General features: G+C 47.5%; 1 long non-coding RNA gene across 1 annotated transcript; it reads left to right on the plus strand.

The window, feature by feature from the left end:
• Positions 1–233: 233 nt before the first annotated feature.
• On the plus strand, positions 234–4103 carry LOC110343035. The gene is made up of 3 exons (XR_002385225.2): positions 234–513; positions 690–771; positions 3892–4103. It is a non-coding gene; the product is annotated as an uncharacterized LOC110343035 (long non-coding RNA).
• The last annotated feature ends 9566 nt before the right edge of the window (positions 4104–13669 follow it).

Consider the following 13669-nt stretch of genomic DNA (forward strand, 5'->3'; position numbering starts at 1 on the left):
CAGTAAGAACCAAGCAAGGCCAACAGCTTCATAATTAATATAGCCTTCTGTGTGTTTATTGGGGACTGATGCAGCTCTGGAACCAGGCTGGCGGGAAGGCTTCTCTTTACAGGAAGTTTAAGCAAAAGAGACCTCAGGGCCCACCCCCGCAGTGGCACACTTCCTCCAAGAGGCCACACCTCCTAACACTGCCCCTCCCTTTCAAACCACCACATTTGGCTTGCATTTCAGACCACAGTCTGCGGTTGAGAGAAGTCTGGCCAGGGACCTGGAAGGAACTGGGAAGAAACGGTGCCTGCCAGCCTGTTCTCAGGTTCATGCTCAGCTGGCTACCTTTTTACGCAGAAGCGCTTTCCGAGGGATGGTGTTGCCCACAATGCGCTGGGGCCTCCTGCACCTACTAATAATCAGCCCCCGGCAGACAGGGCTCACCTGATCTAGGCAATTGCCCTCAACTGAGCCTTGCCTTTGAGATGACTAGTCTATGTCGTTTCCAGTCAAACCTGATTACAGGTATGTTCTGGAACCAGGAGCTCTGGTGTCTGAGGACAGGGGAAAATGGATGTCTTACCCTGACTGGTGGGGGGTGGGGTGGGAGTGGGGTAGGTGGAGAAGAGGAAGAGCAGGAGGAAGGGGAGAGGAGGAGGGAAAGAGAACATGAGAAGCTAGTGAAAAGGTCTTTTTCACAGGGAGACACAACACGCATGACTACTCCCCCAAAACTGGAAGTCACAGCATGTTAAAGGAATGGTCATATCCACGTCCAGCTTGGTGAGCCTACGGGTTGTTTTTTTGTTTGTTTGTTTGCTTTTGTTTTTCCAGACAGGGTTTCTCTGTATTGCTTTGGAGGCTGTCCTGGAACTCGCTCTGTAGACCAGGCTGGCCTTGAACTCACAGAGATCCGCCTGCCTCTGCTTCCCGAGTGCTAGGATTACAGCCTGTGAGCTGTTAATAGGATTAGTGACAGGAGTGTGGATGATTTGGAAAGGCAGCTACATCTCTGAGAAGCCCACCCAAACAGGATAGGCCCACCCCAGTGTGAGACGACCACCCTGGCCTGAGAAGCCCACCACGGCGTCAGCTGCCCACCCAACAACTCACAGGTAGCTCACAGTCCTCAGTAGTTTCCTGTCTGCACCTCAGCTGGCAGTCTCCCCTTCCCCTCCTCTCTGCACCTCAGCTGGCAGTGTCCCTCCGCCCTCAGCAAGTGTTTACTCCTTTGCTGAAGCTGGGCAGGGACCTTCAAGGATCTCCTAAGTTTTGCCTTTCCCAGATGTGACCTTGCCTTTATCTCTTAAGTCTCTCGAGTGCGTCCCTCCCTCCTGCGGGAGACTCACACAACACATGCCTTGCCTGAAAACCAAGGCCCGGAGGAGGCTGAGGGTGGAGGGCTCTGGAATCCAAGGCCAGCCCAGCTACAGAATGAGACCCCGTATCAAAGCAAAACCGAAATGTGTACCTCCACGTACATGTGTAAGAAGACTCATCCTTTTATACAATTACTATTCATTGATTCAAAAACAAAATCTGCCAAAGCACAACACAGATGTCCCACAAGATACCTGAGAAAATCAATTTACAAAGACATCTGATTTGGCTCGTGAGTTCAGAGATCTCAGCCAATGAATGACCGGTCCGTTTGCTTTGGGCCTCTGGCAAGGCCGCTCATTGAGTGCCGTGGGTGGTGGAGCAATACCCGTCACTTCATGACCAAGAAGTGGTGGATGGGGATGGAGGTCGGGGCCAGGGTTCCACCACCCCCTTGCTTTGTTTGTTTTGAGACAGGGTTTCTCTGTGTATCCCTGGCTGTACTGGAACTCCGCTCTGCAGACCGGGTTGGTCTCGAACTCACAAAGGTCCGCCTACCTCTGCTTCCCATTATTCAGTTTAATGGTGCCATGCTAGTTTCCTCCCAGAGCCCTCTTACCAAAGTGCCCAGACGTAATGTTTTATTAGTACCCGAGCAGCCCTTTGCCCAGTCAAGGCCACGCCCAAACTTAACTCTCATGACCTGTCAAAGGAAATCAGCGTCAACCAGGGATGGAAACGGCAGCCTAAAGGAAAGATTGCCTTCCGGAGGATCAAGGTCACCATTTACCACGCTCTTGCCCAAGCATTCCATGTGGTCTTCGCACTACCCGGGGTTCAGATTCCTGGAACTGGAGCTACAGTGGTTGTGAGTCACCGTACGGGTGCCAGGAGGCAAACCCGGGTCCTCTGCACGAGCTGTAGGCCGAGTCACCTCTCCAGCCCCCTCAACTCTGCGACAGTCTCTAGTTAGAAGAGCGATCAGTAGCTGATTCCAGTGTGCACGATTTTTGAGGGCAAAAACCTGTATTTTATCCGTTTCGCATCTTAAGGGTCAGCTGCATTTGCCGCCGCACGTGGTAATCTACGCTCGTGGTTCTAGCATTCAGGACACTGATGCAGGAGGATTGCAAATTCACACACAGCTTGGGCTATTCCTCTTTTTGAGACCACGCCTCAAAAGAACATCTCGATTATGTGTTCTGATAGTGACTTGAGTTATTTATAAAGTCCAAATAGCAAATTATGCCAATAAGCATAATTACTATCAAGTAGAAGAATAGAGTAGTCCATATATTTTAGCAAAAATACTTTCATCAAATTTGTCTTAGGAGATTCCAAGTATCAAAATTGACGAGTTTGGGGGTGGGTGAGCTGGGTAAGTGGTCAGGACCACTGGTCGCTCTTCTAGAGGACCCGGGTTCAATTCCCACCATCAGTAACTCCAGTCCTGGGTGATCCGATGCACTCTCTTGGCCTGCACAGGCACATGACAAGGCTCACACGCGTACACGCAGGCAAAACACGCATGCACATAAAAATAAATGGATCTTACAGAAAGAAAAAAAAGACAAATTCTGGGATGCAGAGATGACTCAGAAGTATTTACTGCTCTCTTGCGATGTTCAGCGACCAACCCTTCAGCCCCAAATAAACACACAGACGATCTATCAATTAAAAACTATTGGCCGATAGCGAGGGTGTCTTACTGGCTGGCTCTCTCTTAATTATTAACCCATAGTTGCTAATCTATGTAACTACATGGCCTTATCTTACCAGAGAATGCCTGGCGCATCCTGTCTTCCCTGTCTCTACGTGATGTCCCTTTGCAGCCTCTCTTTCCTCTCTCCCCTTAATTCTCCCTGTCTCCTCATCTCCTAGTCCTGCCTGTCTTCCTGTCTCTCCTGACCAACCAGTGTTTTATTCAATAACCAATAAGGGAAACATATACACAGAAGAACATCCCCCATCATCTCCTCTTTTCTGTCTAAGTGAAAAGAACGGTTTTAACTTTAACATAGTAAAATTATATATAACAAAACAGTTATCAAGTAAGAACTATAGTAAACAATATTCGGTTCATTAACATTTGGCAAAATCTAAAGAAAATATTCTATCTTCTATCCTATCTTTGTGAATCTGAAGTTTTTTGTTTTTTTTGTTTTTTTTTTTTTTTGGTTTTACGAGACAGGGTTTCTCTGTTTTGGAGGCTGTCGGTCCAGCCTGGCCTCGAACTCACAGAGATCCGCCTGCCTCTGCCTCCCGAGTGCTGGGATTAAAGGCATGCGCCACCAATGCCCGGCGAGTCTGAAGTTTTATGTGTACCATATCTTATCATAACTAGGGAAAACCATAACCATAACTATCTGTCTTCAACTCCATCAAAGACCTCAGAAGGATAATATGTAAACTCTAGAATGGACAGAGACCTCTCACTGTCTGAAAAGTCATCCAAAGTTCCTCTGTAGTGTTGGAGAATCCATCTTCAGCCTACAGGCCAAGAGAGTCTGGCAGACTCAGTGAAGCAGGAAATTTGAAACTGTCCTGCCTGTATTGACAGTCATTTTTCTCTGTGTCCTGTAGAATGTCGGGCAGATTCTTCCATGAAGCAGGAACCCTGAAGGAATGTCCCGTCTTGTTTTGGTAAATTCAGCAGTCACTTTCCTGTGGATCCTGTATGGCCAGTTTGGACATTATACAGTCAAACAGTCCAGGCAAGAGCAGTTTCTTGCCCAAATGGCTGGTCTTGCCATGTCAAAGGCAAACTCTATAATGAGTTTCTTCTATGCCCATCTTCCTCTCTGATGTAATTGGTGTTGCCAGGAGCAGCTATGTCTCATTGCCACTAAAAACCCTAAGCCATTTTAAATGTCGTATTCTGTATGTCTTTGAAAGGTCTGAAGAATATCTACCCATTTGAAATATATCTCTACATATCTACAAAACCTAACTAACGTAAGTTTTGACTATTATAGGTTACTACAATCTGTAATTACACATTACATTTTTTAAACGAGCTGTATAAACACAATACCTAAACAAGAGAAGAAATATGCACATCACAAAATTGACCTTAAATTTGTATCAATAAATCGAAATGCATACCAATACAAATTATCCATTTCTATATCATATTCTGCTCCCCCTTTTAAGAAAGATATTGGCTGTGATCATTAACCATTTATAACCAACCCCATTTAAATGAGAACAAACATACATAAACAATATTTGGGAATTTGGGAGTCGTTATCTCCAAACTGCATCCTGCTGTTAGGGGTTGCTGTCAAAACCATGGGATCCTGAGAAAACCCAGAAACCTGCCCAAATCCTCGCTGTCATGGTCTGTGAGGCTGTACGGTCCCAGGTGTCTTGGATGTTGGATCACCTGCTTCAGGGGGTCTTTCTTGACCAAACCATATTAGCCTGGAAGGAATCCACAGCTTTTCATTTTCTGTGGAAACAAAAACAAAATCTCTTTTCCAAAGTAACATGCCCTTAGACTTAAATTTAGAATTCAAGGCATTTTCAAAATATGAAATTTGGATTAATTCAGCAGAATTGATTATCAAATGTCTTTTATCAGTCTTTGCATTTCCCTCAGCCATCAAACAATTCAAAGACAACACAATAATGTACAGTACCCAGACTCTCTGTGTACTTTCCATCTTTATGTCGTTTACATGGCTTTTTTAATCACTCTATTTCTTTTACTCTTGTTTTTTGTATTTTGGGACAGGGTTTCTGTGTGTACTTTGGCTGTCCTGGAACTCACTCTGTAGACCAGGCTGGCCTTGAACTCCCAGAGATCCGCCTGCCTCTGCCTCCTGAGTGCTGGGATTAAAGGCGTGGACCACCACACCCAGCTACTCTATTCCTTTTTTATTTTTTGTTAAAGAACTTTATTCTTTTTCTTTTCTCTCCCAAGCCTACAAATATTTTTAAACACATTGTAAACACTTTAGAGCTTTTTCTTCATCTGAACCTGTCTTTACGGTATATCCCTTTTTCTGGCTATGAGTCTTTTATCTGCTAAACAGCATGGCTAAAATTAAACCGGCGGGTGGCCCCATTCTATTCCTTGGCTTTCTGAGAGTCCAGCTTCATGCTTATTGCCACCACTCCATGTAGTTTCTAGATCCATGTTACCCCGAAGAAGCATGCTGCCGCCAGCTGCTCAGAAATACCATTTAATTGTTTGGTAGCAGGGCCTCTTAAAAGAGCCCTGTGCTTTTTGCTGAGTCAGGAAACCTCTCTTAAAGGAGCCCGAGCCTCTGTTTGTCTCTAGGAAACAGAGCCCACCTGAGGAAATGCTGCTACCAAGAAGCCATGCTTGACTTTGCTCTTTTGTTTTTAAAAATCCCCCATAAAACTTTTGTTAGGTTTTGGGCAGAAAATCTGGCTTCACATTGGACACCATTTGAAGATGGAGGTTTCTGTCCTGCCAGATTCTTCACCCCCAAATAAACACAGACACTATGGTTTTTTTTTTAGATTTATTTATTTATTATACATACAGTATTCTGCCTGCATGTATGTCTGCAGGCCTGAAGAGGGCATCAGGTCTCATTATAGATGGCTGTGAACCACCATGTGGTTGCTGGGAATTGAACTCAGGACCTTTGGAAGAGCAGTCAGTGCTCTTAACCTGTGAGCCATCTCTCCAGCCCCCACACACAGACACTATGTTAATTATAAAATTGTTGGCCGATGGCTAGGGCTTCTTACTGGGTGGTGCTCTCCTAATTACTAACCCATAACTACTAATCTATGTATTTCTACATGGCCTTATCTTGCCAGAGAACGCCTAGGACATCCTATCTTCCCGGTCTCTACATGGAGTCCCATCCAGGCCTCTCTCCTCAGCATTCTCCTTGTCTCCTAATCCTGCCTATCTTCCTGTCTCTCCTGGCCAACCAGTGTTTTATTCATCAACCAGTAAGAGAAACACATATATAGAAGAACATCCCACATCAAACAAGTATCCCTGTCATTATTCAGGAGCTGGTGGTCCAAAGAAAGACCTGTTACATACGCCCAGGAAGTCAGAAGAGGGCATGGAATCCTCTGGAGTTGGTGTTATAGACCGCTGGGAACCACCCATGATGGGTTCAAGACCGTGAAATTAAGTCCTCTGAATGAATAGTGTGACCCTGACCTGTCTCTCTAGCCCCCGAGACCCCATGTCCAAACAACTTAGAAAAATTATAAAGAAAAGATATCCCAGATCCCAGAGGGAGACTGTAGGAAGACTGAGGGACTACTAAAAGCTTGGGGACTTTTCTGTTCTGGTTTTTTTTTTTTTTTTTTTTTTTTTTTTGGTTTTTCGAGACAGGGTTTCTCTGTGGCTTTGGAGGCTGTCCTGGAACTCGCTCTGTAGAACAGGCTGGTCTTGAACTCACAGAGATCCGTCTGCCTCTGCCTCCTGAGTGCTGGGATTAAAGGTGTGCGCCACCAACGCCCAGCCTGTTCTGGTTTTTAGAGGCTTAGTTACTAGGACTGGGGATTGGTACCAAGCTGAGTGGCTGTAAGCATTTTTTTTTTTCAAGACAGGCTTTCTCTGTGTGGCTTTGGAGGCTGTCCTGGAACTCGTTCTCATAGACTAGGCTGGTCTTGAACTCACAGAGATCCGCCTGCCTCTGCCTCCCCAGTGCTGGGAGTAAAGGCGTGCGCCACTGGCAGACTCTTTTGCCCCTGAACATGTGTGTGAACAAGTACAGCATGACGGCATCTGTCCTCAGTGTTCCGCCTGACACAGGCTGTCCCTGTGATATGCAGCAGAGGTACCGGCCTCACACTGTGCCTACTGAAAAAGCATAGCACGTGGCCTAGAGAGGTGACAGCTCAGCAGTTAAGAGCGTAGGCTGTGCTTCCAGAGAATGTGGTTTCAATTCCCAGCACCCACTTAGCAATTCACAACTGTCTGTAACTCCAGTTCCAGGAGTTCCCGTGCCCTCTTCTGGCCTCCTAGGACAGCAGGCACATACGCGCTCGGGCGCAAACACACACACACACACACACACACACACACACACACACGCACGCACAGGCACACGCACAGGCACACGCACAGGCACACGCACAGGCACACACACAGGCACACACGCACAATACCAAGGCACACATGTAGGCCAAGTATCTGTAAAATATAATCCAAGCAATCAGATGATACATGACATGTTGTCTCCACTTTCGATTGTGTTAGCCATACTTTAGATTGACCTGGAAAGGCAGGTTCCAAGGTAGGCTTCTCAGATCTTTTGGGTCCCACATCAGGACTTGGTGAGTCAAGGGAGACAGCCAAGTCTTCTTGTCTCCCCACAGTCACAAACACTCCAGCTACCGTATCTAAATCTGCCATTAAAGTAGCCAGGTCAGATAATCCTGGAGAAAGACATCCCCCAGTGGTAACTTTGTATCCCTCGGGATAAAAGATGACATGTCTTGGTGACAGATAATCCTGGAGAAAGACATCCCCCAGTGATAACGTTGTATCCCTTGGGATAAAAGACATGGGCGAGGGCCCACAGAGTTCTAGAAACTGTGGGCTACAATAGGCATGGAATTTTTGTTTCTTTGGTTTTGGTGGCCAGGCGTGGATGGAGCAGGGGTCAGCAGGCTGGAGTCGGAATGTGGGAGGGTTATGGGTTTGAGATCCATCTGAACAATATAATGACACCATGCTTAAAAAAATCCATTCAAATAAATAGGGGGTGGAGAGGTGACTTAGGGGTCAAGAGAACTGGCTACTTTTCCAGAGACCTGGGCTTCAATTCCCAGCACCCACATGGTGGCTCTCAACTATCTGTAACTCTGGGGTCTGATACCCTCTTCTGACCTCCTCAGACATCAGGAATACATGTGGCTGTTGAGAGAAGCCTTTTCCTTGCCAGCCGCTTTGGTTTTTTCCCCACCAGTCGCCTGGGCTCTGCCAAGTTGTAGTCCCCAAATAACACACAAGACCTTGTACTAATTATGAAGCTGTTGGCCTTGCTTGTTTCTTATTAGCTAGCTCTGACTTAAGTATTTAACCCATCTAAGTATTTCTCTTACCGTATGGACATCTTACTTCTCTGGCGGGCTACATGATGACTCCCTGTGTTTCTCCTACCCAGAGTCCTCCTAGACTCCTAGTCTCACCTATCTTGCTTCCCTATTGGCCAACAGTGCTTTATTGACATATACACAGGACTTCCCCATCATGTGGTGCAATGGACATATGTGTAGACAAAACACCCATGCATATAATATATATATATATATATGCATATATATATATATCTTGCATATATGTCGGCAAACTCTGGAGTAACGAACACCGTACTGGTAAATTGTCGTGTGCTGTCTGAGCTTGCAGAGAAGCCGGCTCTGGAGGTGTGACTTTGTCCTCCCATTTCCCCTTTCAGACCCAAGTGTGTCTGTGACGGGGAGGAGAGAGAGAGAGAGCAGCGAAACCCTACAAGAAGAACACGACCACATCCTTGGGAACAGCTAGAAGGTCTCAGTCTAATTCTGTTTGCTGTCACCAAGTCCTGGGTTACCCAGGAGATTAAAGGTTTATTTAACCCACGTTCCTGGAGTGTGAAGTCTAAGAACATGGCACCGGCTGGCGCTCACGGGTGGGAAAAAGCCTTCCTGCTGGGCAGTGACCAGGCAGCGGGTGTCATGGGGAGAGCAGGTGCAGAGGGAGTCACGTGGAGTGTCAGCAGGGCTGGCTTTGGTGGCGGATGGACTGCTGCCACGCCCCCTGAGCCTGTAAATACCCCGCGCACTAATGTGCTCCGGGGAGCAGAGCCTTCCCGACCGAACCACTGTTTAAAAGCCCCACTTGGCTCTGACTTGGGGTTTTTGTTGTTGTTGTTGTTGTTTTGAGACCATTCAGCTCTGTAGCCCAGGCTGTCCTTCAGCCGATCTGGCCTGGAATTCAAAGAGATCAGGTCTGTCTGTCACCTGAATTCTGGGATTGAAGGCACGAGTGCCACCATGACATGCTCCATCATGCCGGGCTTCTGGGCTGACCGCTTATTAATTCACAGCAGGGATTAAATCTCCGCGTGAGGTTTTCATTTCATTTTTTTATATTTAACTTAATATTATTGTTATTGTTATTATTATTGTGTGTGTGCGCGCGCGCTCGCGCGTGTGCGCGTGCACTCGGGTGCACATGTGTGGGTCTACAGAGTCATTTATGGAGGTCAGAGGACAAGTACTGGGAGTAATTTCTCTCCTTCCGCTGTGTGAGTTCCAGGGATCAAATCCCGGGGCCTTCGCCCTATGCATATCAACAACAATATGTTTACCTTAAAAAGATACTTATGCAGGGCGGTGGTGGCACACACCTTTAGTCCCAGCACTCAGGAGGCAGAGGCAGGCAGATCTCTGTGAGTTCTAGTTCAAGACCAGCCTGGTCTACAAGAGCGAGCTCCAGGACAGTCTCCAAAGCCACAGAGAAACCCTGTGGAGCACATGTGTGCAGTGCCCTTGAAGGGCAGAAGAGGTTATTAGAGTCCCTGGACCTGGAGTAACAGGCAAGTGTGAGTGAAATAATGTGGGTGCTGGGAACCAGACCTGGGTTCTCTGGAAAAGCAGCAAGTCCTCTCAACTCCTGAGCCTTCACTCCATCTCCTTAAAAAACAAAAAACAAACAAACAAAACCCACAGGGTTGCAGTAACCCAGGGTGGTGTTTTAGTTTTTTGAGACAGGCTTTCTGGGACTCTGTAACTCACAGAGATCTTCCCACCTTCATATCCCAGGATTAAGCCTAGCCTTGAGCTCTGTCTGTACAAGAATAAGCTGGAATTCGATCCCGTTACTGGCACCTCCCAAGCACTGGGATTGTAGGAGAGTGCCCCCCACTCTCAACATTCTCCCTGAGTTTGCGTGGGTGTGGCAGTTTGAATGTAATTGGTCCCCACAATCTCATAGGGAGCTATGGCCCTGGAGGAAGTGGGTCAGGTGGGCTTCGAGGTTTCCTATGCTCAGGGTACCATCCAGTGTCTCAGTCGACTTCCTGTTGACTGCAAGATGTAGGACTCTCAGCCACTCCTCCAGCACCGCGTCTGCCTGCGGGCCACCACGCTCCCCGCCGTGGTGATAAAGGACCGAACCTCTGAAACTGTAAGCGAGCCCCTTCAAGTAGATGTTTTCATTTATAAGAGCTGTCATCATGGTCATGGTGTCTCTTCACACCATATCCCCAGAGACAGTGGGAACACTCAATCTGCAGGGATAGCCAGGCGCATTCACCTGCACCGTACCCGTGCTGTCTTCACACTGCGGCGACGCATGGAATGGTTGCGATGGAAACCGTTCAAAAGGATGTTTGCGGACCTCTGGGCTGAAAGGTCAAATGGGGAACAGGCAGGCTCCAGAGGGCTTGTAGTGTGGAGGTGTGGGGATCACAGACCCTGGCCAGAAACCCACTCCTCCATCAGCCTGGGAGCAGGCAGCTGGGAGACAATGTTTACTGAAAACATGTTTACTGAAAACAATCCAATGCCATAAGTTCCTGATAAGGGCTCACTCACTGAAACCCCCTGACTTTGATCTTCCTGATGGCTAGCTACTTTTTTCTGCTCCCTGCTGTTCCCGATTCTAGTGTCAGAGATTTAACCACCAGCCAGGAGGAAAAAGAGAGGTCTGTTGGAGATTTGTGCATGTATGGATGGCAGAAGTTTTTCTGGAGGGAAGTGTTTTTCTTGGGAAGTTCTCCTAAGCCAATTTGGGGAGCACGAAGTTTTCTTAACACAACCGACTGGTCTCTGTGTCATCTATCCCGATGCCCTCGCCACATTCTCGGATACAGGCTGTGCAGGAGGCGGGTCTAAACCTGAATCTGACTGCTACTTCTTCTTGCCTGATAGACAGACACCCGAGGAGACAGAGGGGAAATGGCTTATTTCGGCACATGGTTTCAGAGAGTTCTTCGTAGTTCTTGGCTCTGCTGGTGCTGAGTAGAAGATCAGGGCAGAGACTGTTTATTTCACAGCAAACAGGAAGCACGGACGCAATCCTTAAAGACACACTTCTAGCGGCCAGGTTCTTTCCACAAGGCTTTGCCTCCCAGAATTTCTACGATCTCCCCAGACAGTACCGCAACGCAGTCACAAACCTGTAATCCCTAGCACTCAGGAGGCTTTTAAGCAGGAGGATCATGAGTTCGAGACCAGTTTGGGGCTACAAGTTGAGAACACAGTAAAAATAATCAGGACCTAAAACAGAGCCACCATTTAGAGACCAGACATTCAGTCTATGAGCTGGCGGAGGACACTTCATAATCAAACTGTCACACTGTCACCAGGACAAAAGAGGCAAACCTAAGAGGAAGGACATCCAACAATAGGACCACATGCTTCAGAACAGTCCTGCCATGGATGAGGAGCAAAAATGATGAGTGGACTTTTCAGATCAAACAAGATACAGAGGTGACAAGCAAAAGCCAAAACAGTGGGGATGGTTAGGGAGAAAATGCCACGGGAACTAATACTGGAGGACCGTGGGTAGGCTCTTGCTGCCTGCCAGCCCCGAGTTCAATCCCCAGAATGCTCTTGGTGAAAGGAGAGAGCCAACTCCTTCGAGGTGTCTTCTGACAGCACCCCCACACTAAATAAATGGGGGAAAGGGAACAATTAAAAAGAATAACATCAGGACAACTGGTGAAATACTACCAGGCTTATTTGCTAGGCAACTGTGTATCACCGCTAATGCCCAAGCTGATAGTTACACTGTAGTTGTGTAAAAGGGTGTCCTGCTTTTTAAGAAACACCTACTAAAGTGTAGACGGGCTAAAAGACAAGTCAAAGGGAGGGCCCTCAAATAGTGTGCTAGGAAAGCGGGGTTGAGGCCCACATAGGCCTGCCCTAAAAAAGGACTTGATATTGTTGGGTCGTTAAATTCTACTTTTCTATCCCTAGCTGTTAAGAGCATTTGCTGCTTTTCCAGAGGACCCAGGCTCAATTCCCAGCACCCACACAGGATGGTTCACAACCTGTGTGACTCAGTTCTGGACGATCCAGTAGTCCCTTCTGGCTTCCACAGGCAACAGGCACACATGTGGTACACACACATGCATGCGTGCAGAGAGAACATCCATGTACACATACATGCGTGTGTGCAGAGGGAACATCCACGTACACATACATACATGCTTGCAGAGAGAACATCTACGTACACATACATGCGTGCATGAAGAGAGAACATCCACGTACACACACATGCGTGCGTGCAGAGAGAACATCCATGTACACACATGCGTGTGTGCAGAAAGAACATCCATGTACACACACATACATGCGTGCAGAGAGAAAATCCACATACACATGCATGCGTGCAGAGAGAACATCCACGTACACATACATGTGTGCAAAGAGAACATCCACAGACATAAAATAAAAGTAAATGAATAAGAAATACAGTACCCTGCCAGGTGTGGTGGTGCACGCCTTTAAGCCCAGTCCCGGGGAAGTTGAGGCAGGCTGATCTTTGTGAGTTCAAGGCCAATGCCATCTATATAGTGAATTTCAGGCCAGTCACGCCTACACACTGAGAGCCTGTCTCAAGAAACAAACAACCCTGCTCTTTTGAGGGTAGCCCTGATTTAAAAGCTCCATTTCTCGCAGGAGACTCCCACAACCGTTTCTTCCATACACAGCCTCCAGGGGCTCTGCAAGGGGTGCACCCGCAGGGGAAAAAAAGTTCTGAATTAAGGATGTACCGCTGGCAAGTGTGGCTCAGGGGTGGTGAGCTGGCCTAGCGTGTGCAAGGCTCTGGGTTCGATCCCCAGCCCTGCAAACACACAACCAAACAGCTACCCACATGGCAGACAGACAGACGGACAGACACTAACAGTTGTGAATACATCTAATTGTCGTGTCAGGCATTTTCGGGTCTGTCAGTCAATTGCAGCTCACCAGTGATCCTTCTACACAGAGGCATCTTTCTTGGTAAAATTAAAAAACAGAAAGTGGCTAACGCACACTTTCAGGGACATATATAACAAGATGTAGTCTGATGCAGGGCATTTTGCTGGTCTACTGCGACTTTGGTTAACGCCTTTAATGGAAAAAGATAGGTGTTCTGCCTGGTTCTGTGTGTCAACTTGACACAAGCTGGAGTCATCAGAGAGGAAGGAGCCTCGGCTGAGGAAATGCCTCCTTGAGATCCAGCTGTAAGGCATTTTCTCATTTAGTGATTCATGGGGGAGGGCCCAGCCCATGGTGGGTGGGGCCATCCCTGGCTGCTCATCCTGGATTCCATAAGAAAGCAGGCTGAGCAAGCCGTGGGGAAGCAAGCCAGTAAACAGCTCCCCTCTGCATCAGCTCCTGCCTCCCGGAACCTGCCCTGCTTGAGTTCCTGTCCTGACTT

This window comes from Mesocricetus auratus, unplaced genomic scaffold, assembly GCF_017639785.1.
Source record: "Mesocricetus auratus isolate SY011 unplaced genomic scaffold, BCM_Maur_2.0 Super-Scaffold_100046, whole genome shotgun sequence".
In the NCBI taxonomy this organism is placed as follows: domain Eukaryota; kingdom Metazoa; phylum Chordata; class Mammalia; order Rodentia; family Cricetidae; genus Mesocricetus; species Mesocricetus auratus.